This window comes from Sinohyriopsis cumingii, unplaced genomic scaffold (genome assembly GCF_028554795.1).
Source record: "Sinohyriopsis cumingii isolate HCF-2022 unplaced genomic scaffold, ASM2855479v2 utg002136l, whole genome shotgun sequence".
Taxonomy (NCBI): domain Eukaryota; kingdom Metazoa; phylum Mollusca; class Bivalvia; order Unionida; family Unionidae; genus Sinohyriopsis; species Sinohyriopsis cumingii.
Window position 1 is genome coordinate 984,221 of NW_028316138.1, and position 24,420 is coordinate 1,008,640.

Sequence of the window (24,420 nt, forward strand, 5' to 3'; positions counted from 1 at the left end):
AAGACAATGACTAGGAATGATTATACAGTACACTGACCATATCGTGGGGAACCTTTTCCTGGTACTTTCATTAATTGACGGAAGAGCTAGATTAAAATCTGTATCATTCTTGTGTGTAATATGTGACAAGAGTAAGATTGGCAATACCAACATGGATTTGTAACTCATTATTGATTGTGACATTGCTCCAATTCTTTTTTTAAGCCAGCCTATTGTTATCATTTGTTCTAAAATGTAAGAAAACAACATGTTTCATATTTCTGGTCTAGCAAATCTTTCCGGGTGCATAAGAGATATCACAAAGAAGTAATTCTAGAAAAAAAAATGTATAACTGACGCTTCACGCGTCGAGATGGCACGATGCCAATAATGTTTTCATAGACCTTAATGTTAACTTATGTTAAATAAATATACTTTCTGTCAAACTTGGGCAGGTACAACGAATAACTTGGTACTGTACCGCACTTAGCAAAGAGGACCACACCATTCTTTAAGCAACGTGAAAAACTTGAATTATCGAGCTACACATTCCCAGCTTAACACATGATATACAAATGCGCAAACATACAAAGGGCTATTGGAGAATAAACAGATATTACTTAGAGATAACTTAAGGAAGGAGTTTTATTCCAATAATGACAACAGGTCTTAATAAATATGCCAAACACGGCCAGCCTTAGCATTTTTTTTTTTAATTTTAGTTCTCACTATACCCCACCCATCTCTGTAAATAATTGGTGCCGTGTATATATTAGCCAACGTTGTTTTTCTTTCAAGACCTTCGCCTACGTGTATCGTTAGTGCAAATATAGTCTACATTGCTTTGCAGGCCAAACATAGCTGTTGTAGATATCGCATGAAATGCGAAATCCACGCTCAGCGATATCTGCAATAAGGCGATTTTGCATCATTCGAGAATTTGAATTTTTTTTTCTTTTATTCAGAAATGTTATTGAAAGAAACCTGCCCACCCAAAAAGTACATTTGATTCTTTTAACCAAATAATCACAGATAAATTTCGACTAAAACCCTGTTTCAAAATATACGTGAAGCCCAGTATGATCATTTCGACGCGAATGCCATGATTGAGCAAAAACAAATATAATATGTTATAAATTATGTAAATTTAAAACCTGTCTGACTGAAAATGAAAGTCGGGTGGTTATGAACTAATTTTCAGTTGTACTGTTTTGTTTCACTTTCCAGCAAATAAATGAGGGTACAAAAGGTAGTCAGCATCGAATATGATGTTGAAGCGATAAATATCAATACCAAGCATGAGTTAAAAAAAGAAAACGAACCAGGATGCATCAAATTTATGACAAATCCCCTCTTGCAAGTGTGAACCGTGTACTAAACAGATTAATTTGGTGTCGACCGTGTTATTTCGTGTTTTGAATAATCAAGCTATAATGGTCAAATCCATATACAGCATCGACTGAAATGCCTTCCATCTATAAAAAGTGTTTATGACTTACTACTAAGCATTCTTGCTGAATTTGACTGAAAATATTCAGGTCTCTTTCTTCAGCCAGTAGTACCATACTATAAGAGACAATTTTACTTAGCTCTTCAAGCCAAATCTTGATGTTATTTATATTTAACACGATAGAAAGATTTTGCAAAGACCTTAATGTTAACTTAAACTCTGTCCAAAGTTGGCAGAAGATACAGCCTCGATCGACGAATTGAAACCTCGAAAATAAGGCAACTATTAACTTCATTATTAATTAGGCAACGTGGACTTAGGTATCGTCATTCAGTTTTGTAACATTCGGAGACTTATATCGGATTTGTAAATAAAACCTGTGTCTACTGCGCACTTCGAGCGAATGTCCAATCAAACGTCACCTCTTGTGATGAAGTAACCTCTCGACAGTCAAATATAGAGTCATTGTGTTACATGAAACACAATTACCATTATGTATATATTTAATCCAAGTGTAATTTGGTACGTGATGCATTCGAATCTATTCAATGAGGTAATTGCATCAACTGAAATATGACTTCATCCTCCAACACTTATTTCCGGCAGTAGCCTTTTATCATACCGAAGTAGTCCACTGAAGACAACCAGAAAAATGAGCCTAACGCAGAAAACGAGTTTTACTAACATTCTGTTAAAATCTTCGTGTCTTTGATTTTGTTTTGGACACATAACATAAAACATGTATAGATATTACAAGTTCTCGCTTCTGCATGAACTCCTTCAGATCCTCAGACTGTGACTGCATGAAAGGAAGGGGAACATATTTTCTTTTTTGGCACCAGTACGTTCTAGCAGCTCTGAATACGTCATACATATGTTTATATTTATCACCTATATGCAGATAGTACTGAATGTACAGATGGTTCATTTATCGGACAGAAGAAAAACAAAGAGACATAAGCGACACGCATCGGTACCAATCAATTGTACTTACTTTTGAACAGGCTTTTTGTCGGCGTAGATTTCTAGGAGTCTAGAGGAAGTCTGGTTGAGTGCTACCACCTATTGTAATGCGCAATTTTCTATGCTTATCTTTGTTGACTTGTAAATCTACGTTCAATAGGACAACCTCTGTCTTGTGGCCATTTGAATTTTGCGCAAGATATGACCATTACCAATTACAGGTATGTGTCTAAAGTGTACGCAGCTTAGTTCCGGAAACGTTTGCATGCAGCAAAATTGAAAATTTAAATGAACAGGTCATATCCGATCTTTGTATCGCCTATCAGCATCAACATATATTTGTGGGGTTGATTTATCGGACTTGGCGTACAACCTATCTAATCACAGCTGTAAAAACACTTTTGGCTCGCTATCAACCAGATTGAAATTTAGGTGTGGAGGACTGTCTTATGTACGAACAAGACTTGTTGAAGGGTTTCTTTATAAGACAAAAAGCAGATCTAGTTGCTTTCTTAATGAATATATCAAGTTTGATTAATTAACAAATATATTGAACGAGTAAAATCGTTTCTATAAGAGAATGTTAAAATAAATTTCTTAAATGTTCTATAGGAGTCTGTTATTTGCAATATAAACATACGAAATGACGAACTGATGCTGTGTGTTTTCTTTGTCATTACTCAAGTTAACATGAAGATGGAAAATATAGTTGATTGCATTTTAGGAATATCATGATGTCGTTTTCTTGTGGGTTTGTTTTGTTGTTGTTGTTGTTGTTTTTAAATAAAAATAAACGACTGTATTACCCGGATTACATTATCGATTAATTTTTCCTTAAGTTTAAATATTTAAATATTATTCATGTGGAATATGTTTTGGTGTGGTATTAGTGTTCGTTAATGTTTTTTTTATTGACACAGAGATAAACATAACATGCATGCATACATATATCTTGACACACCATATAAACAAGAAGACACGCAAGAGGAAACATAAAAGGAAAGAAGGGGGTAAACAAGAAAGAGAGAAACTACTAAATAGAAAAAGAAATAGTTTACATTAATATTTTAACATAACATTTCAACATATATGAAAATATTAGTAATTCGAAAAAATAAAGAGCACGCACAGTCATACTCATGTACAAAAAATATTCATATTCACACGTATTCATATTTATCAATACCCGCAAACACATGCATATATGTGCATCCCAGCTCGCATACAAGATGACCGCTATCGCTTAACCGGCTTGAAGCAGCTGCTCCGTTTTTTAGTGCCGTTTTCATGATATTTGTGCTTGTTGTCTGTTTTCATCTTCGTTATTGTGTTCATTATGTATTGGCTGTTAAATTCGTATGTGTTTCTTCGTCTCCTTGTTTTGAAAACGAGAATAATTAGACTTTTTCTCAGCTGTCTTGCTCCACTGTTTTTGAACAAACCGCCATCACGTGATACTCGCCAGTCAACCCGTTTATGCTACGATGAACCCTCATTAATTGCTTTAAATGATCACTCCTTGGCTCTCCACACTACATTGTGCTCTAGACTAAACGAAATGGGACTACATTCGTCATTACCTAAATGTAAACAATAGCGAAAAAAGAAACGTTGTTTCAAAGCTGGCCGGCGTAGAACAGGAAGAAGAATCCCAGATATCTACCTTATTTCGGCACAACCATTTAAACAAATTCGACCGTCAATTTAGATAACCTAATTCAAATCCCTATTAATTCGTCAACCTTTGTGTCAACTATCCAAGAATTACCTCTGCACATTGCATTATGCAATGCCCAGTCAGTAGGACCACCGGAAAAGCGCACAGAAATAGTTAATTTTATCAACGACCAGAATGTTAACATATTTTTCTTGACAAAAACATGGCTAAAAACATCAGGCGATGAGCCCAAGTGTGCAGATCTAACACCCACTGGTTACTCCATCAAGTCGTTCCCCCGTTAATTCTCGCGGAGGTGGAATTGCTGTCATCACAAAGAACTCCATGATAAAACGTCTTAACTACACCACAGCTCCTAGATTCCATTACTGTTTTCAACCTCAAACAGTCAGTTAACCAACCCACCCATAAACATGGTCACATTTTAGACTGGATTCTTCATAGACCTGATGATAACATTCTACGGTCCTCCCTGGTATACCATGACCTTGCATCAGATCACCTCTGTATTATATGCCATCTTGACTTCTCAGTCCCTAACCCTCCACCTTTATCTGCTACTAAGTGAAACCTCCGTATGATAAATAGAACCAAACTAATGCACGACATCCAAGCTAACCTAACAACTTGCTTACCTCCCACCGCAGAACAACTCGATAACTGTCTGCGTTCATTATTTGACAACATACTCCAGCTACCAAGTGCATAGTATCAATTCAAAAGTGTTCTCCATGGTATAACATTGTTAGGGACCAGCTTCGCACTGCTAAAAGAGACCGCCGTAAAGCTGAGAAGCTCTGGCTTTCCACCAGACTCAATATTCATAAGCAAATATATGAAATCGCTAAGAAGAATGTCACAAATATAGTCCATGCAGCGAAATCAGCCCACTACACTGCTAAGATCGTGGAAAGTTCCAGCTGCAAAGAGCTCTTTGAGATTACTAACAAGCTAATGTCAAGGAACAAATCAACACCACTTCCAACTACCTTCTCTCCAGTCGACCTTCCGGATATGTTTGCAAATTTCTTCCATGAAAAAGTACAAACCATTAGAGATAAACTTGACACCACAATTTCAATTGACTCGTCGTCACCATACAGTTGGGATACAGAATTTGAGAGGCAACCATTAGCAGCATTTGAACCTGTCTCTATGGATTTTGTACGTACAAACCTGATGAAGAATGCACCAAAGTCATGTGAACTTGTTCCAATTCCAACATCACTGCTGCTTGAGTGCTTAGATCCAGTATTGCCTTCACTAACTGATGTCATTAATACCTCTCTCTCATCTGGGGAATTCTCATCATTTTTCAAAACTGCCCTTGTAAAGCCTCTGCTGAAGAAACCAACACTAGACCATAACGATTTAAAGAACTACTGCCCAGTTTCTAATCTCCCATTCATATCAAAAATATTAGGAAAGGTTGTTCTATCCCAGCTTGTATCTCATCTAAATTCAAACAGTCTTTTTAGCAATGTACAATCAGCATATCGCCCTTGCCACACTACTGAAACTACTCTTCTAAAAGTAGTTAATGACATTCTCTCTGCGTTCGATAGCGGAAAGATTACAGTCCTCACCCTCATGGATTTGTCTGCAGCATTTGACACAATAGACCATGAGATATTACTTCACCGTCTCCAGCGTGTATTTGGCATTCATGATACAGCCTTACTGTGGTTCAAGTCCTACTTAGTCAACAGGACACAAATTGTATCTGCAAATGGAATACACTCCAGCCCAGTTGATCTATGTTGTGGTGTTCCGCAGGGGTCTGTTCTTGGACCTGTTCTCTTCATTCTCTACACTCACTCGCTCTCAAGTGTCATACATCATCATCCAGTGTCTCACCAATTGTATGCTGATGACACCCAAATATATAAATCTAGCCACCCAACTGAAGTTGATGCTACCATCCAAGGTGTAGAGAGGTGCATTTCTGATGTGAAATCATGGATGACATGTAACAAGCTGCAGATGAATCATGATAAAACTGAGGCCATTCTGATTACAAAACAAAGACTTTCTCATTCACATCCTTTACCTCAAACAATAAATATCAGCAACATCAACATCAAATTCACACAATCAGTACGAAACCTAGGTGTTACTCTGGACAGTACTCTCACATTGCACCAACATGTCATGAACATATGCAAGGCTGCATATCATGAGCTGAGACGCATCAGCTCAATTCGCAAATATCTTTCAGTTGATGCCACTAAAACACGTGTGTATTCATTAGTACTTTCAAGACTAGACTATTGTAACTCATTTCTCTCTCGTTCTTCTCAATATCTACTCCAAAAACTTCAAAAAGTTCAAAACACAGCTGCTCGGATGATACTAAGAATACCACGATCAGAGCACACCTCCCCGCTGCTCTGTACCCTACACTGGCTATCCATTCGATCCAGAATCAAACACAAAATTTGTTCTCTGTGCTACGTTTCACTGTCGGACTCTAGTCCAACATACCTATCCGACCTCACCATTGTGTACACACCAGCAAGATACTTACGCTCCTCTTCTGACAACCGTATACTCATTATTCAAACTACGAAAACAAAGTCATGTGGACAGCGTTCTTTTGCATACCAGGTCCCAGCAACGTGGAATGAATTGCCCACTGAACTTAAACACAAAGACACAGTGATCACATTCAAGAGGGTCTCAACACTCAGTTATTTCGACTGTGAGAGCAAACTAAAAGACTTAATAATGTTTCCTACCTGAAATATTCTCAGCATGTTTTTAAGTTTTTAATGGTTTTCTAATTTCATGGTGTTTGTTTTTGTAATAATATTATTATATGTTTTTTTATCTTATAGGTGTTGTCTAATGTTGTAAAGCGCTTAGACCTTCTAAAGATTAGGCGCTATACCAAGTCCTCATTATTATTATTATTATTATACACCCACGAGAAAGAAGTGTCAGAAAGAAATGGTTATACGTTCAGTCAACAATTCATTCAGTGACCACCTCATTCCACTGTCATATACATTACTCTATTTCCCAATAGCATGTGTTTTCAGTCTCCGGTAAAATGTTGAAGCAGTTCCACCAGCACAACCCTTCACCCCTACCTCCTGACTCCTACCCAAAACACCATTTGAAGTAATTTGCTTATCAGTCTTTCAGAGTGTGACTACAGGCGAAGTGTATTTTAATTATTCTATGTGTAGTGATACACAAAAGCGAGATTAAATCAAGTGGTTTCGTATTATAAATATTCCCTGTGAACCAGTTGGGATTGCTGCTGATTTCAAAATAAATGATATATGGAGTTACATGAATAACTAATTCGATTTTGCTTCACTGTCAACCTTCTCCGACAGCTTAATGACAGGCTATCACACATTGGGAAACATACTAATGCATTCTTGCTGTCAATACTATTTAGAAAATGTGTGGATGTTGGTATCAATTGTAAAATGAAATCAGCAGCAACATAACGCCTTCTTTAGGAATGAACATTGTTAACACCAGCGGTGTAGACAGCTCGAGTCCGTGAAATGTACTTAAGTCAACAAAATCGTATAATTGTTGACAGATAAATTTGCCTGTATGTACAGGTACAAGCCTGTCACCAGAGGGAACTATTATTCACGTTAGTGTTTTCAACCACTTGATTCAAATGTACACGTTCCTTTTAAACTTGTCATTGATTTCGTATGTTTTTTGCCCTTATAAATATTATACGTCAAGCCATGTTCAAGATGTATCGAATTAAACTCTTCATGAAAAGGTTATCTTCCAGCATTAACCATGACTCTTTAACCTCTATGGAAAAACTTCCTTCTCATAAGGTGGGTAATTCATGAACTCTTGAGACAGAAGACAACGTCAAATGAACATGGACATCAATCAACAGTCAGTATGTTCAGTCATAAGGCTGTGTGAAGGTAAGGACACAAATCAACGTGCATCATGTTCATTCATAATGCCATGTGAATGTATGAACAACAATCAACAGTCAGTGTGTTCTGTCATGACGCTATGTGAACTTATGGACTACAGTCAACAAGCAGCATATTCAACCATAATGCCGTGTAAATGTGTGGACAAAAATCAACTGTCAGTATGTTTAATCACGAGGCTGTGTGAAGGTATGCACAGCAATGAACAAGCAGCATATTTGGCCATAAGGCCGTATAAATGTATAACAACAATCAACAATGAGTATGTTCTGTCAAGAGGATATGTGAATTTATGGACTACATTCAACAAGCAGCAACTTCAACTAGAATGCCATGTAAATGTATCAACTTCAATCAAAAGTCCGTATGTTGAATCACGAGGCTGTGTGAAGTTATGGACAGAAATCAACATGCAGCATATTCAACCATATTGCCCTGTACATGCATGGACAACAATCAACAGTCAGTATGTTCTGCCATGAGGCTGTGTGAAAGTATCAACAACAGTCAACAATCAGTATATTCAACCACGAGGCTGTGTGAAGGTATGTACAACTATAAACAGTCAGTATATTAAGTCATGAGGCTGTGTGAAGGTATCGAGAACAATCAACAATCAGTGTATTCAATCACGAGGCTGTGTGAAGGTATGGACACAAGTCAACAAGCAGCATATTCAACCATAATGCCGTGCAAATGTATGGACAAAAATCAACAATCAGTATAATCAGTAATGAGGCTGTGTGAAGGTATGGACAGCAATCACCATACAGCATATTCAACCATAATGCCGCCTAAATGTATGAACAACAATTAACAGTAAGTATGTCCTTTCATAAGGCTCTGTACATTTACGAACTAGAGTCAACAAGTAGCATATTCAACCATAATGCCGTGTAAATGAATGGACAACAATCAACAGTCAGGGTGTTCAATCATGAGGCTGTGTGAACTTATGGAATACAGTCAACAAGCAGAATATCCAACCATTATGTCGTTTAAATGTATGGACAACAACCAACATGCATCATATTCAACCATATTGCCCTGTACATGCATGGACAGCAATCAACAGTCAGTATGTTCCGCCATGAGGCTGTGTGAAAGTATCAACAACAGTCAACAATCAGTATATTCAAACACGAGGCTGTGTGAAGGTATGGACAAAAATCAAAAGTCAATATGTACAGTCACGAGGCTGTGTGAAGGTAAGGACAACAATCAACAATCAGTATATTCAATCACGATGCTGTGTGTGCAGGCATGGGCACAAATCAACAAGCAGGATATCCAACCATAATGACGTGTAACAGTATGGACAACAATCAACAATCAGTATGTTCAGTCATGAGACTATGTGAATTTATGGAACACAGTCAACAATCATCATATTCAGTGATTGATCTGTGTGAAGGTATAGACAACAATCAACAAACAGCATATTCAACCATAATGCCGTCTAAATGTACGAACAACAATTATAAGTCAGTATGTTCAAGCACGAGGCTGTGTGAAGGTAAGGACAACAATCAACAATCAGTATGTTCAATCACGAGGCTGTGTATGCAGGCATGGACACAAATCAACAAGCAGCATAGCCAACAATAATGACGTGTAACGGTATGCACAACAATCAACAATCAGCATATTCAGTAATGAGTCTGTGTGAAGGTACGAACAGAAATCAACAAGCAGCATATTCAACCATAATGCCTTGCAAATGTATGGACAACAATCAACTGTCAGTATTTTTAATCACGAGGCTATGTGAAGGCAGCAATGAACAAGCAGCATATTCACACATAATGTCGTGTAAATGTATGGACAAAAATCAACAATCCGTATGTTCTGTCCTGATGATATGTGAATTTATGGACAAGCAGCACATTCAACTATAATGACATGTAAATGTAGACTACAATCAACAATCAGTATGTTCATTCACGAGGCTGTGTGAAGACATGGACAGCGATCAACAGTCATTATGTTCAGTCACGAGGTTGTGTGAAGTTATAGACAAGAATCAACTATGAGAATGTGCAGTCACGAGGCTGTGTGAAGGTAAGAACAACAATCAACAATCAGTATGTTCAATCAAAAGGATGTGTGTGTGCAGGTGTGGACACAAATGAACATGCAGCATATTCAACCATAATGACGTGTAACGGTATGGACAACACTTAACAATCATTATGTTCATTCATGAGGCAGTGTGAGGGTATGGACACAAATCAATAAGCAGCATATTCAACCATAATGCCGTGTAAAGGTGTGGATAAAAGTCAACTGTCAGTATGTTTAGTCACGAGGCTGTGTGAAGGTATGCACAGCAATGAACAAGCAGTATATTTGACCATAAGGCCGTATAAATGTATAACAACAATCAACAATCAATATGTTTTGTCAAGAGGATATGTGAATTTATGGACTACAGTCAACAAGCAGCATATTCAACCATAATGACATGTAAATGTATCAATGCAATCGACAGTCAGTATATTCAATCACGAGGCTGTGTGAAGTTATGGACAGAAATCAATATGCTGCATATTCAACCATATTGCCATGTAAATGCATGGACAACAATCAACAGTCAGTATGTTCTGTCATGAAGCTGTGTGAACTATGGACAACAATCAACAGTCAGTGTGTTCCGTCATGAGGCTGTGTGAATTTATGGACTACAGTCAATAAACAGCATATTGATCCATGAAGCCGCGTAAATGTATGAACAACAATCAACTGTCAGTATGTTCTTTCATGAGGCTGTGTGTATTTATTGACTACAGTCAACAAGCAGCATATGCAGTTATTAGGCTGTGTGAATGTATGGACAGCAATCACATGCAGGATATTCAACCATAATGCCGTGTAAATGTATGAACAACAATCAACAATTAGTGTGTTCCGTCATATGAGGCTGTGTGAACTTATGGATTACAGTCAACAAGCAGCATATGCAGTTATTAGGCTGTGTGAATGAATGGACAGCAATCACATGCAGGATATTCAACCGTAATGCCGTGTAAATGTATGAACAACAATCAACAATTAGTGAGTTCCGTCATATGAGGCTGTGTGAACTTATGGATTACAGTCAACAGGCAGCATATTCAACCATAATGCAGTGTAAATGTATGAACAGCAATCAACAGTCAGTATGTTCTTTCATGAGGCTATGTGAATTTATGGACTACAGTCAACAAGCAGTATATTTAAACATAATGTCGTGTAAATGTATGGACAACAATCAACAATAAGTATGTTCTGTAATGAGGCTATGTGAATTTATTGACTCATTAAAATACAGCATTTTCAACTATAATGCCGTGTAAATCTACGGACAACAATCAACAGTCACTATGTTTAATCACAAGGCTGTGTGAAGGTGTGGACAACAATCAACAATCAGTAAGTTCAATCACGAGGCTGTGTGAAGTTATCGACTACAATCAACAGTCAGTATGTTTAGTCACGAGGCTGTGTGAAGGTGCAAATGTATGGACTACAATCAAGATGACAAGATAGGTGGTTGGACAATGCCATATCATGTGATATAAATGGACATATGACTGGACAGTGCCATAACATGAGACCTCAACGGACATATGGTTGTACAGCGTTATAACATGGGATCTAAATGAACAGATGGTTGAACAGTCTGATAACATATAATCTAAATGAACAGATGGTTGAACAGCGCCATAACATGGGAACTAAATGGGGAGATGGTTGGGCAGTGCCATCACAAGTGATCTGAGTAAAGAGATGGTTCGATAGCACCATAACATGTGACCTAAATGGGCAGACAGTTGAACATTTCGATATCATTTGACCTAAATGCACATATGGTTGGACAGTGCCATAATGTGTGACCTAAATGGACAGATATATGGGCAATGCCGTAACATGCTGCTTACTGCCATTCCACATTCTTTACAGATGATAAAAACAATCTTGTTAATGTGGGGACTAATAATGTAATAGCAAAATGTTCAACCTTCACATTGTCAGGCACGGGCAAATTTGTAGTTTTATACTTGAAGCAGCTGTCCTCTTTCCTAACGCTACTTGGACTTATCCAAAGGCAAATATTTCGAGACGATGCTGCAAAATTTATGAAGATTTGGCTTTCTGCCACAAATGTTACACAACTTTTAAGATTTATTCCAGTTCAACAAGTTACGTAAACTGTTGGAGTTTCAACGTTATTTGTGCTTGTTGTTTGATTTGTCTGTGTTTGCCTTTGAAACATGCTAAAATAGAGTCGAAAGCGCTCAGGATAGTGAGAAGCTACTTTTGGACGTTATTTGTCAGTTTAATGCATATATCTTAATCAGAACCTGTCACACGCGATCCATTGCATACATACATTCGTACTCTACTGAGATTCGATCCCAGGACGGCAGGTAACAGTATCACCACAAATAAAGGATTCTGCAAAGTCAGCAGGCATCCGCTTATCAACCCAATAGGTAATTCTGATCTACGTCGCAGTATTCCGGAGTGAATGCGCACTTCATTGCATTCGTATGAGAGTGGAGTGATTGCAGTTTTATGACAATATGAGGGTCGATGCGTCCAGGCACGGATATGGGTGTTGTAACCAGCAGACTTGGATCTACGTAGAGTACAAAATAATGATTATCTAAGCAGTATGATAATCTATCTCTCTGTCTGTCTCTGTTTGTCTCTCTCTCTGTCTCTGTATGTCTGTCTTTCTGTCTCTGTATGTTTGTATGTCTCTCTGTCTGTCTCTGTTTGTCTCTCTATGTCTCTGTATGTCTGTCTTTCTGTCTATGTATGTTTGTCTGTCTCTCTCTGTCTCTGTCTCTTTCTGTCTCTGTATGTCTGTCTTTCTGTCTCTGTATGTTTGTCTATCTCTCTGTCCGTCTCTGTTTCTCTCTCTCTATCTATCTCTCTCTCTCTTTATATATATATATATATATATATATATATATATATATATATATATAGGGTTGAAAGTAGACCATTCATATTTTTAGAGTGTTAGTTTCGAACTCGCAGAGAGATACGAGAACATAAGAGTAACAGTATACAAAATGGTAAGATTTTGGTATTAAATCAACGGAGGGACAATACAAAAGTTGGACTTAGAGGTAGTTTGAAGTTTGTAAATTATGGATCGACAATCATGACAGCAAAATGGTTAAAAACAGTAGAATATCAGGCAGGAAAAAATTAGGTATATTATGTGACTAACTTTAAAAAAAATTATATTTGGCTAAATTTGCCTTACAGCTGAAAGATCCCGTAAATTTATAAAAAGTCAATCAATACCTAGTGACCCTGGAAGAAGTAGTTGTTTTAAAATCTGAAATAGAAATAGTCAAATTTCATAAAAAGACTGAAGAACTAAAAAAACGTTAAGGGTTTGCGAGTAAAAAAATACCTGTTGCATACGATAGTGCTCTTTTCTTGTTGATAACATGTAAAAGCGATTGATCACGCATAAATAAGTATGTGGCTGATTTATTTATTTCGTTTAGACTTTGATGACCAAATCCAATAATAATATTCAAGGTAACTTTACTTCGACCCAATATATCCATATCCTTGCACAGATACAAATCGATTATAAAACAAACATATTAAGCGTGCTAAATAAAAACAAAAATACAATGAACTAAATAAATAAAAAACTGAACCACCTATATACACTTTACACGATCCAGTAAGAAATGATTACCATACAGATGAGTATGATATATTGTTATGTATATTTAATTTGTATTTTATTTTTGGCTGTTATGCTATGTATATCGTTATTTTGTAAATGACCTTTTCCAAAGTCAGCTTATGGTGTACATATAGACAGGCTGTACAAGCAAGAAAGAGAAATACTTGCATGTTGCAATTAGAAAAGAGTTCGACAAGAGAAATCCCAATGAACATACATTTTGATAATGAAAACGAGTCTTACTCCAGGTAATTCATGTGTTGTACGAATCGATATTTTTTTGTAACTCCAGGTGCATGATATTTTTCTAATTGTTGTGATTTGTAATCATGGCTGTAAAGTTTAGTGATAATCAATAAATGGATTTGACATATCACAAAGGTCCTATTTTATGAAATTGGAAAACGTACAATTGCTTAGGATCTATAACTATTAATACTCGAATTATTATTAAAGATGTAGACGAGTTTTGGCCTTTTTCGTTTGAGCAGGTCGATCAGGTGATATCTTAGACGAGCTAAGTTAATTTCTATTGGATGAGTTAGGTAACATGAACAGGTATTTTGAAACATTAAATTGAGTAGTAAGGTCTATCAAGTGGGATACATTGCGAATATAGTTGTAATAGACTCGTAAAGATGCATATAATGAGAGAACTGATAAATCAAATTTAATTCCTATTTTGGAGTCATTTTTATTAGTCAGTAAGTTTTCCTCTAAGTAGATGTTTATTAAGAAACCAATTCAGTATCATGCAAGCATTTACAAATTTCAATTTGGCACAATGTCTTTGAATCAACCGTCTGATAAGACTATCATTTCTGATTACTTTAATTTAAAAATAAGCAGCAGAATACAGAGCTGCTCTTATTTTCCAGAGGTCAAAGTCATGGTTATGCATCGGAAACAAGACATTTGTTATGTCAAACAAATTAAAGTCTGATTATATTATGGAGAATTATGAACCAATCATGTCGAAAGTTTCTATATCACTTAGTTGTGATTCGCCGATCCTATTCTAATTTGAATATTAATGAACACAGGAAGTTCTCAGAGTCTTTAATCATCAGGTACTTTCCCTTTGTTTTAGACGTCCTCTTCTTCTAAAAATGTTCTTATGAAAGTAGTAGAGTGCGATTTTATTCAAATTCCACTCCACAATATTAATTTAACGTCAGAACTAGTTTTTGGTGCTGTGAATTATTTGCTCATTGATAGTGTTCATTTACTGCTGGGCAATGATTGAGATGGAGATAAGGTTGTGGTTAATAAATTTGTAACTCACAAGCCAAGTTTGGTTAAAACAAAATTGATCCATTTCCAAATTAGATCCCTGATTTATACCCTGCTTGTGGAGTTACTAGAATTTGGCAAAAAGAGACCTTGATAATGAAGTTGATCAAATATTATCGCCTTATTTGACATATGTACTGATCAGGCATTTGATGAGGTTACTTTTGCTTCTGTTACAGATACATTAAATTGTACTGATGATTGTGATCCTCTTTTAACTAATCATTCTCCTATTTCTCATCAGGTTGACAAACTTGTCGTCAAGAGGAAAAAGATCTTTAGATCTCCTATTTTTTCAAATGGATATTAGAAAATCTGATTCTGCAGAGGTAAAAACTTGCTATTTTTGGAAAATTGGTGTCCTTATGAGAAAGCAGAGACCACCGGAGATACCCGCTGGTAACGAGTGGTTCCATGTGCTATCAAGTTGTTGTTCCTAAGTCCGATAGACAGAAATTCTTATTATTGCCCGAGGAACTCCCTTGGCTGGTCATTTAGAAGTCATTTTAACATATCACAAGTTCTTACACCATTTGTTATTGGCCAAAAAGTAAATATGACGTTTATAAAGATTGTAGGTTTTGGCACACTTGTCAAAAATCTATAGTGTAGTAGGAAAGCCCAATCAAAGTCACCTAAAGCTATTTTACAGTTTATTCCTACTTTTTACGAACTATTTAGCAGAATAATGGTAGACTGTGTCGGTCCCTGATCTAAGACCAAGTCAGGAAGCCAATACGCGTTGATCATAATGTTTGCGTCGACAATGTTTCAAGAGGAAATTTCTTTACGGAATATTAAGACTAAAACTACAGTGAAAATCTTAATATTGTTATTTACACTTTCCGGCCTTCCCAAATCCATCCAATCGGATCAAGTTTTTAGTTACATGTCAGGGATCTCCCAACAAGTTATGCATGAATTAGGTGTCCGAAAATTTACGCTCTCTGCATAACACCCTAAAAGTCAAGGAGCATTGAAAACAATATTATACGTTAAATATATGATGAGGTCATACTGCTTTTAAACCAGAAAAGATTAGGACAAATATGCTTATTTACTGTTGCTTGCTGTTAAGGAATCCCATGGATTGAGTCCTTTTTGAACTTGCTTTCAGACACCATGTTCTTGGACCACTGAAGTTGTTGAAAGAAAAACTCCTTTTAATAGAGGAATCAGAAATTAATTTACTTGATTATGTCTCTGATATTATATAATACTTGAAATCCTGTGAGGTATAAAGAAATAACCTTACATATTCCTAATCAAAATTGAAAGTAATTTATGTTACAACTTCAAAGGAAGGAACTTTTCAGTCTGTTGATACAGCTGTCTCTCTTGCTAATACTTCAAAGTCATCTTTAGGTTAGATATTATTGTCCTTATAACCAGAACATTCCATCTGTAAGTGTACTGACTACAAAAAAAGTAAATAGTGTCACCACAAGAGACGTATTTTCAATAACAAGAATTGATGACTGTTTTGACAGAATTAGAAATGCAAACTATTTTACCATATTTGACCTGCTAAAAGGCTTCTGGCAAATTCCACTTTAGGATATGGCAAAGGAAATGTGGACCATTGCAACTCCAGATGCACTCTATCAATACAAAAGGATGCCATTTGGTATGTAAAAGTTGCTCTCTGCATTCCAATTACTGTAAGCAAAAGTTTTGCCTAGTCTGTGTCACAATTTTATGACACGTTTGTAACATGGCCAAGTTAAGCCTGTATAATGAAAGGTCAAAGTTATCTCTGAATTCCCTGTGCCTGTCAGTAAAAGAGCAAAAGATGCGATTTGGGATATGACTGAATATTATCGGACAGTTTTCCGACATTGCTAAGCGCTAGAGTAATCTATTGAGACGACCAAGTTTCTCTGGCTGTATTTTAAGATATCAGGGAACATAAGATTGCTTAGGATCTATAAATAGATGCTTATGTACGTGTTGGCAATTATTAATAATTTAATTATTAATAAAAATGTTGTTGAATATCGGCCTTTTTCAAATTTGACAGGTCGTCCCGGTGGTATCGTAGAAGAATTAAATTAACTAATTGGATACGTTAGACCAAATGAATAGATATTTTGAAACATTAGATTGAGTATTAGAATATCTCACATGGGGTATATTGCGACATATAGTCGTAATATCCTCTTAAAGGTGTATATAAAGATAAAACGAAGCGATCAGAGTTCATTCCTACTTCACAGTCATTCCTTTATTCTTGATGTTACATTAAGTTTGCACAATTATTGTATGTTTTCTTTATGTATCATTTGAGAGGAAACACATTTGTGTGAATTATTCACTGGGAACAGAAGTGTTCATTGGACTATAATGTTGTTTCGGAATATTGTGAATGATTCAAATGACTTCTGGACAACGACATTTCGAGAACGTAACAATTATTGCTGGACCAAAACATTTCTGATTCAGAAATTCAGAAATTTATGTGGAGTTTTCGTTTCTTATGGAATTTATTAAAACTTATTCAGGATTATTTTGGTTTGACTTCATACTGCCGTTAGTTCTTTTCACATTTTCATTTTTAACTTTGATAATTATCTATCTATCTATCTATCTATCTATCTATCTATCTATCTATCCATCCATCCATCTATCCATATATCTATCTATATATCTGATATAACCGTAAATTTGCCGAAACTACCGTTAAATTCCAGTTGACCTTCTCTTTCATTTAAACAAGGAAATTTTGAATTATTGTTCACTACCTGTCATTATCATAGTAAATCAAAAGGTAACATTTAACAGCTCTAAAATAGTATAGTGGCTACTCGAATTTTCTGAAAGCATACTTTTTTTAATTAGAAAATAAGTCAAGTGATAACTGTGAAGCATCTTTGATGGAGAATGTGAAATACTTAACTGTACCACCTAATCCTGTGAAGAGGTTAATATTTATAGATTCACTAAAACCAGTTAATACTCCCAAGGCTTCGCTGTCTCTTCTATATAATAAAAGAATAAGACCACCCCATGTTCTGTGTCTGGAGAAAAGGTGCAACAGCGGTATCTCGTACGCTTCAGCTTCTTACGGCGGGACCTATGCAAAACATAATTGCCAAAGATCTTGTTATTAGGTAGAAAACAGTTAACGAAATAAAACTTGCTTGGTCAAATAAATCCAACGCTATTGATTTATCAGAAATAAATACAAAGTACCATGAACAGTTTTGAATTGGGCGAATGCTGCAATAATACAGTTTTGAATAGTGCTATAATAACTGAATCAGAGGTAGAAGGAGTAACTATTGGTGTCGCTTTCGATGTGGCATTTAGTGGGCATAGGACATGATAAGTCAGGAAATCAATAACAATGAAACCATCCATAAGGAATTTATGTTGATTGTCAAAGTGTATAACTGGTAAAATAAAATTCTGAAATATTACCCAGACACGTGATCAATGTCACCAGGCAAATTGAAAACGGAATTTAAAATAGTTCACGGAGATAAAATGCTTAATGTTAAATAGTTATGCATGTTGTCTGTTTTGCTTGGCATTTAAAAATTCGAATTTATGCATTTTTTTTAAAATTATTGCAAGATTCTTTGCTTTTTCCCCACCTTGCAGAAATTTAGACTATGCAGTTTCAACTTCATTTTAGCGTTTTGTTTTAAAAACAATAATTTGCTTTGAATATATAATACCTAGTCTAATGAGAACAACAACACTACAAATCAAGTAAATTGTTCTTTGATATTTTGGTCACAGTGCAGTCAGGCATGATGCCTGTATGACTCTTGACCTTCATTCAATCGATTATGAATCCTTTGTTTGTCTTTAAATTTCTGCTGTGGCATTTCTTAATTCTAGTGAAACTTTTTCCATGTCGTTTATCAAGCTAATTTTTGACGTTTAAAAACTAAAAGTTAGAAAACTAGTTAAAATGCCTTAAAATTAAGTTTGAATAAGAATTTTTAAAAGATCATGAAACATCTGGGGTTTCTTTTAAATTGGGAAAAAATGTTTGGATATTAAGGTAAAAATTTGAACTTTATTCAAAATTTTAAAAAATGTTTCAGCATATATTTTCCGAAATATTATGAAAAGCACTGAATGGATCAAATAATGCGTTAAGTGTCCACTAATTGCACATACAATAACTATGCCAGGTCGAGAATATTAAATAAGCTTCTGACAACCACTAATCATATAAGGGACTTTAAAGTCCCATGTGGGAACGAAAGCACTAACCTATTTGCCAGGAGAGATCATCTGAGTTGTTGGTATTGCTAGGTAACTATGGTGATTATCTTGTGTAGGATAGTGTTACATAGCATATGGTAGTTGATGTGACAAAAAATTGATAAAATATTTACAAATTCCACAACAATATAGAAACATATATCGAGTTTGTGCTTCGATGATTAGTCTGACTCCAATACAATTTTCAAGCTGACTAATTACATTGAGAAACTGTAATTGAATTTTTTTTTTTTTTTTTTATTCTTTTTTGTTGTTGAAGGATACAGCTCTGCAATTGACGCTTGGAGGGGCTAATAGCAAGTAGTCGAATATCAATATGCATTCATTGTCTATCTCTTTCTGACTCTCTCTTAGTATGGAAGACAAAACATTCATGTACAGTTTATCTGGTCTGTCCAACATTATTTTCATTTTTGCTATTTGCAAAATACATTATGTTAGTAAGAAATAATGCCCTATAAAAGGATGATCTTCATCCTGTGATTTTTCAGCCGACTCGGTCAAGGTTAATCAGTATGTTGTTGTAGTGTATATAGTATTGAATTGAGAATTACGATGGAATCGTTTATGTCCATTTTGGGACTTTTAATTTGCTTAAGATTATTATCAGCAGTTTATGATGCTGAAATACAATATGGACCTGGCCAGCTAAGGTTAAACAAGATTTTCTCTTGGTCTTGCTACACACGTTTATATGATACAAGCGTAGAAGTAGTGAATAGGGTCACCGTAGGGTCAAGGGGTCTTTAATGTTAAAAAGGGTATCTCCACTATAGCGTCTATGGGAATGTAACATGGGGGAAATGAACATGGATGGGACAGTGGAGCGTCAAGGGAAAATGAACATGGATGGGCCTGTATAGCGCAAAGGGAAATTAAACACGGGATATGGAGATAACAGACAAGAGACAAACACTGATACAACATGTGAAGAAAAACAAAATGAGTCAAAAAGTCATTTCTTTTCGAGTCCTATGAGGGGCTCTGAAAAGGGCCTTTGGCTTTATGTTAACAACCTTCCGTTAACATAGAGGACACAGCATTGGTCTTCTTCTTTTCCTCAAACTTTGTCTGACTTCTGGTCCGTAAATCATAACTCTCTTCAAACAGCCTTGTCTCTCCACATAAATTCTTCTTTTCCAAATGCTTGGATCTGTCCTAATGACAATGACCCACGATGATCTGACATACATGGGTAAGTCCGTACGGAACAGCATTGACGATACGAGAATAGAGGATTCTACGTCGGTCAACATGTTGGTGAAGAGAACAGACGAAGAAATGCAGCGAACTGCGGTTATTTATAGGGGAAGGGAGGATCGAAACGGACTGAGTTGGTTGACCAATCCAAACACGCGTTATAAAATTTAGTCAACACACGTTTAATCCGAAGAGAGCAGTCTGTGATGTCACATCCCCTATATAAAGGCGCTAGAGTTTGTGTGCAGTCAGTCCATACGACGACGTTTTCAATCATGAAGGAAACTCAGATGACAATGAATGGGGATGCACCGGTCGGTGAGACGAGAAGCGATGAAATAGCAGCGAATACCCAAGTGAACACTGACCTACTTCCAGAAGAGACTACTTTTAATTCCAGTACCTTTGCCAGTACCCTCTCCTTCTTTACCACTCATTGATCATTTCAAACAGAGACAGAAAGAAGAATTTGAGAAATTTATGCAGCAGCAAAAAGAAGCACAACAAGCTTTTCTTCTTCAACAACAGCGAGAAAAAGAGGCAAGAAGGAAACGACAGGAAGAAGAAGCAGCGAAGAAACAAGGGTGTGAAAGTCAAACGGTCACGGTACTCTTAGACATTTTAGCGGAGTTAAGACGTTTGCAACAATATATCTTTACTAGGACCGAAGAAAATAAGACCTTCCTGAGCTAAACAACCCAATCCTGTGACAAAGCCTGTCGTACCACCCTTAGTGATTTCTACTCAATCATCATCCACAGTAGTCAAACCACATGTAGGCCTTGGCCGTGGCAAATGCTTAATGCAGTTAAAGTTGATTTAAACCAACAAATACCCAAAGGCCGTTTTCAGGGCCACCCGTTTCTCTCGAAAAAGATAGTATTTCGATTGACAACATCAACTAAAACTCAAAAAGCCCTCTTTTTACCCCTATGGTATGTGTGAATGTATATATGCGTGAGTGTAGGTTCTTATTCCAAAACAAAACGAACTAAGAGACACTTATGTTTTATGCCTGGTCTATTATGTTCCAGTTTTTTACAATCTTATTCACAGCACAACATAACACTTTAAAATGTTCATAAGCTTCTTCTGTGTCTGTCTTCACTCTCTCTGTTTTTTAAATTTCTTCACTATCACAGTTTGTTTCTCCACTTCTTCCTCACTTTCTCCATTTCTTCTTTTCTTCTTCTGTTTCTCTTTCTGCAGGTGTTTGGGTTCTTCCTTGGGGGAGGATACCTCTTCTTCTTCCTGTTCATAACTCCTCTCTTCTTCTTCTTCTTATTTCAGTTTATATACGCTGGGCTTTCAAGGATATATAGTGACCCATGGTGTTTAACAAGTAGTCATTTTATTTTTTGAAGTCACGATGAAGCGATCACATCGATTCGAGAAGAAAGGAGAAGAAAGTAAGAGGCAGAAACGTGATCTATCGCGTCATTCAATAGCTGATGTCTTGGCACAATTTCATGCCTGTTTGAAGATGACATGAATGAACCAGAATCTAGGCCCAGAGAGTCTGCACCTAGCCAAAGTTCACCAGTAAACCCTGAAAAGTACTATCACATTCGAGAGACGGAAAAGCGCTCCTTTAGAAAATTTAGAACCACGCCTTACAGGACTCACGGTACTAATTCCACTCCAATGGTAAACATATGGAAACACTATCATATTCAAAATTCAATAACTTAAAATTTATGGGTGCTGATAATGACACCTATAATTTTTCGTGCACATCTAACCTTGGTGCAAGCTTATGTGTGGAGAACACCATATGACCCGCGGCAATTTGTTTACATACATGTGCATGAAACACGTGTTATTGATTCTGCACCAAATGAATCAGGTGCTACTTTCAGTATTGAGTACTCCTGAGTCAAGCCTGTAAAAATGCTAAAATTGCATCAGTAGAAATTTGTCAATATTTTTTTTACATTACATATAGGATAAGCTCTCAAAAGATATTTTTCCTAAAATTTTAATTTTCATTATTAACCAATTATGGACCACCAAACCTGTAAATACTCTATTATTTCTTCACCCATTTCTAGACTGGTTCACAGTTCTTCCGTATAATTAGTACCGTGTGTCCTACACATACATGGTGAAGTATAAAGATTTCAAGTCCGACGTATTGTTGGAGAAAGCAGACGGGTTCATCGCCGATATATGGGATTCTTTGTTAACCACACTAAACGACAATGTCAAGCCAACGAAGACGATCGCTTAAGACTTTCCATATAATCACATTTGGATCGAGTTTAACAGCAGTCCAACAGAACTGACACCTTCCAAAGTCATGGACAAGATTCAACAGGTACAATAATCCAATGGCCAGTTTCACATCACCGATGGTAAAACCACACTGTCCATGACCCACGTCTCTCCTCCTCAAGGGACTGAATGCAAAAAAAGTCTTATTGGTGGACGACCTTCACAACACCAAAAGGAGCCTCCTCCGAATTAACAACCCTCAAGACCAGATGTGTTTAGCCAGGGCTATCGTGGTGGGACGAACCTAAGCCAACAAGAACGACACGGTAGAATGGAAAAAAGTCTGGGAGAACATTCGACAATCGGACTGAGCCAACACTAAATAAAGCAGAACTCCTGTTACAACAATCCGACCTGTCCAAAGACACACCCTGTGGCATTCCTGAAATGCAAAAATTGCAAGATGTCCCAACTCCACACTACACCTTGAAAGTGCACTCTCAACAAGTGCGCGGACCTCTGTTGTTTCGAGGCCAAGATTTTAAAGATGGAAAATACATTCAGCATGAACATTTCGATGCCATTACCAGTATCACCGGATTCCTGGGATACAGATATTACTGAGAGAAATGTGACTATGGTTATAACAATCGAGAGCAACACAAACATTCTGGATCGAAATTTTCAGGATGTTTGGCGTCTCAACACTGTCTGGACGAAGGACAAGAACGAGTGCATTGTCCAGCTTGTCAGCGCACTTTTGTCAGACAAGCCTGTTACCAACAACATCTAAAGACACAAGGTTCACAGCATAAATGTGTTTGTCAACTCCTGAGATTGTGCCCTACGAGTGGACAAGGCATACGTACCAATTGTACCAAGGCACACGTATGTCCAGGAAAGAAAAAATGTCACATTTGTCACCAAATCGTGGACTTGGAACACCGATGCTACATTAAAAAATACCAACCCCAGCAAGAGGAGGAAGATGACCACAAGAAAAAAAGCAATTTCATCTTTTTCGATTTCGAATGCATGCAGGAGACTGGCATTCACGTTCAAAATTTCTGCGTGGCTCATCGAGCGTGCGAAAAGTGCATTCAAGAACTTATCTTTAGTTATTGCCCTCACTGCAGTAAGATTCCTGGAGGACGTGACAAAATCTTTCGAGGACCGAACACACTGGCCGATTTTGCCCAGTGGGTCTTAGACCCCATCCACAAGACATGGAGTTAAGAGGACATCGAACCTTACGGAGATTGTCATCGCCATGCCATGGTGATAGCCCACAATTTATCGGGATACGATGGACAGTTTCTATTGAGGTACTATACGGAACAAGGCACCGAACGTCCTAAAGTCACTTTGAACGGATCCAAAATCATTTCCGTGCAAGTGGGACAAGTACAGTTTAAAGATTTGATGAGCTATTTGGCCATGCCTTTGAATCGAATGCCTAAAACGTTTGGAATGACAGAAATGTCCAAAAGGCTACTTTCCACACTTTTTCAATACGGAAGCCAATCAACATGCCGTTCTACCCCAATTATCTGAGGTTGACGATTACGACCCCGACAACATACGTACCGAAATAACGAGAAGCTTTCTACGCTTGGTACCAGACTCACGCTTCGGACCCTTTCGACTTTCAGGAAGAAATGTTAAAGTATTGTCGTTCCGATGTGGACACTTTACGACGTTGCTGTGGGAAATTTCTAGAACTGTTCATGGAACACGGAGGGGTTGATCCTTTCAAAGAAGCCTGCACCATTAGTGT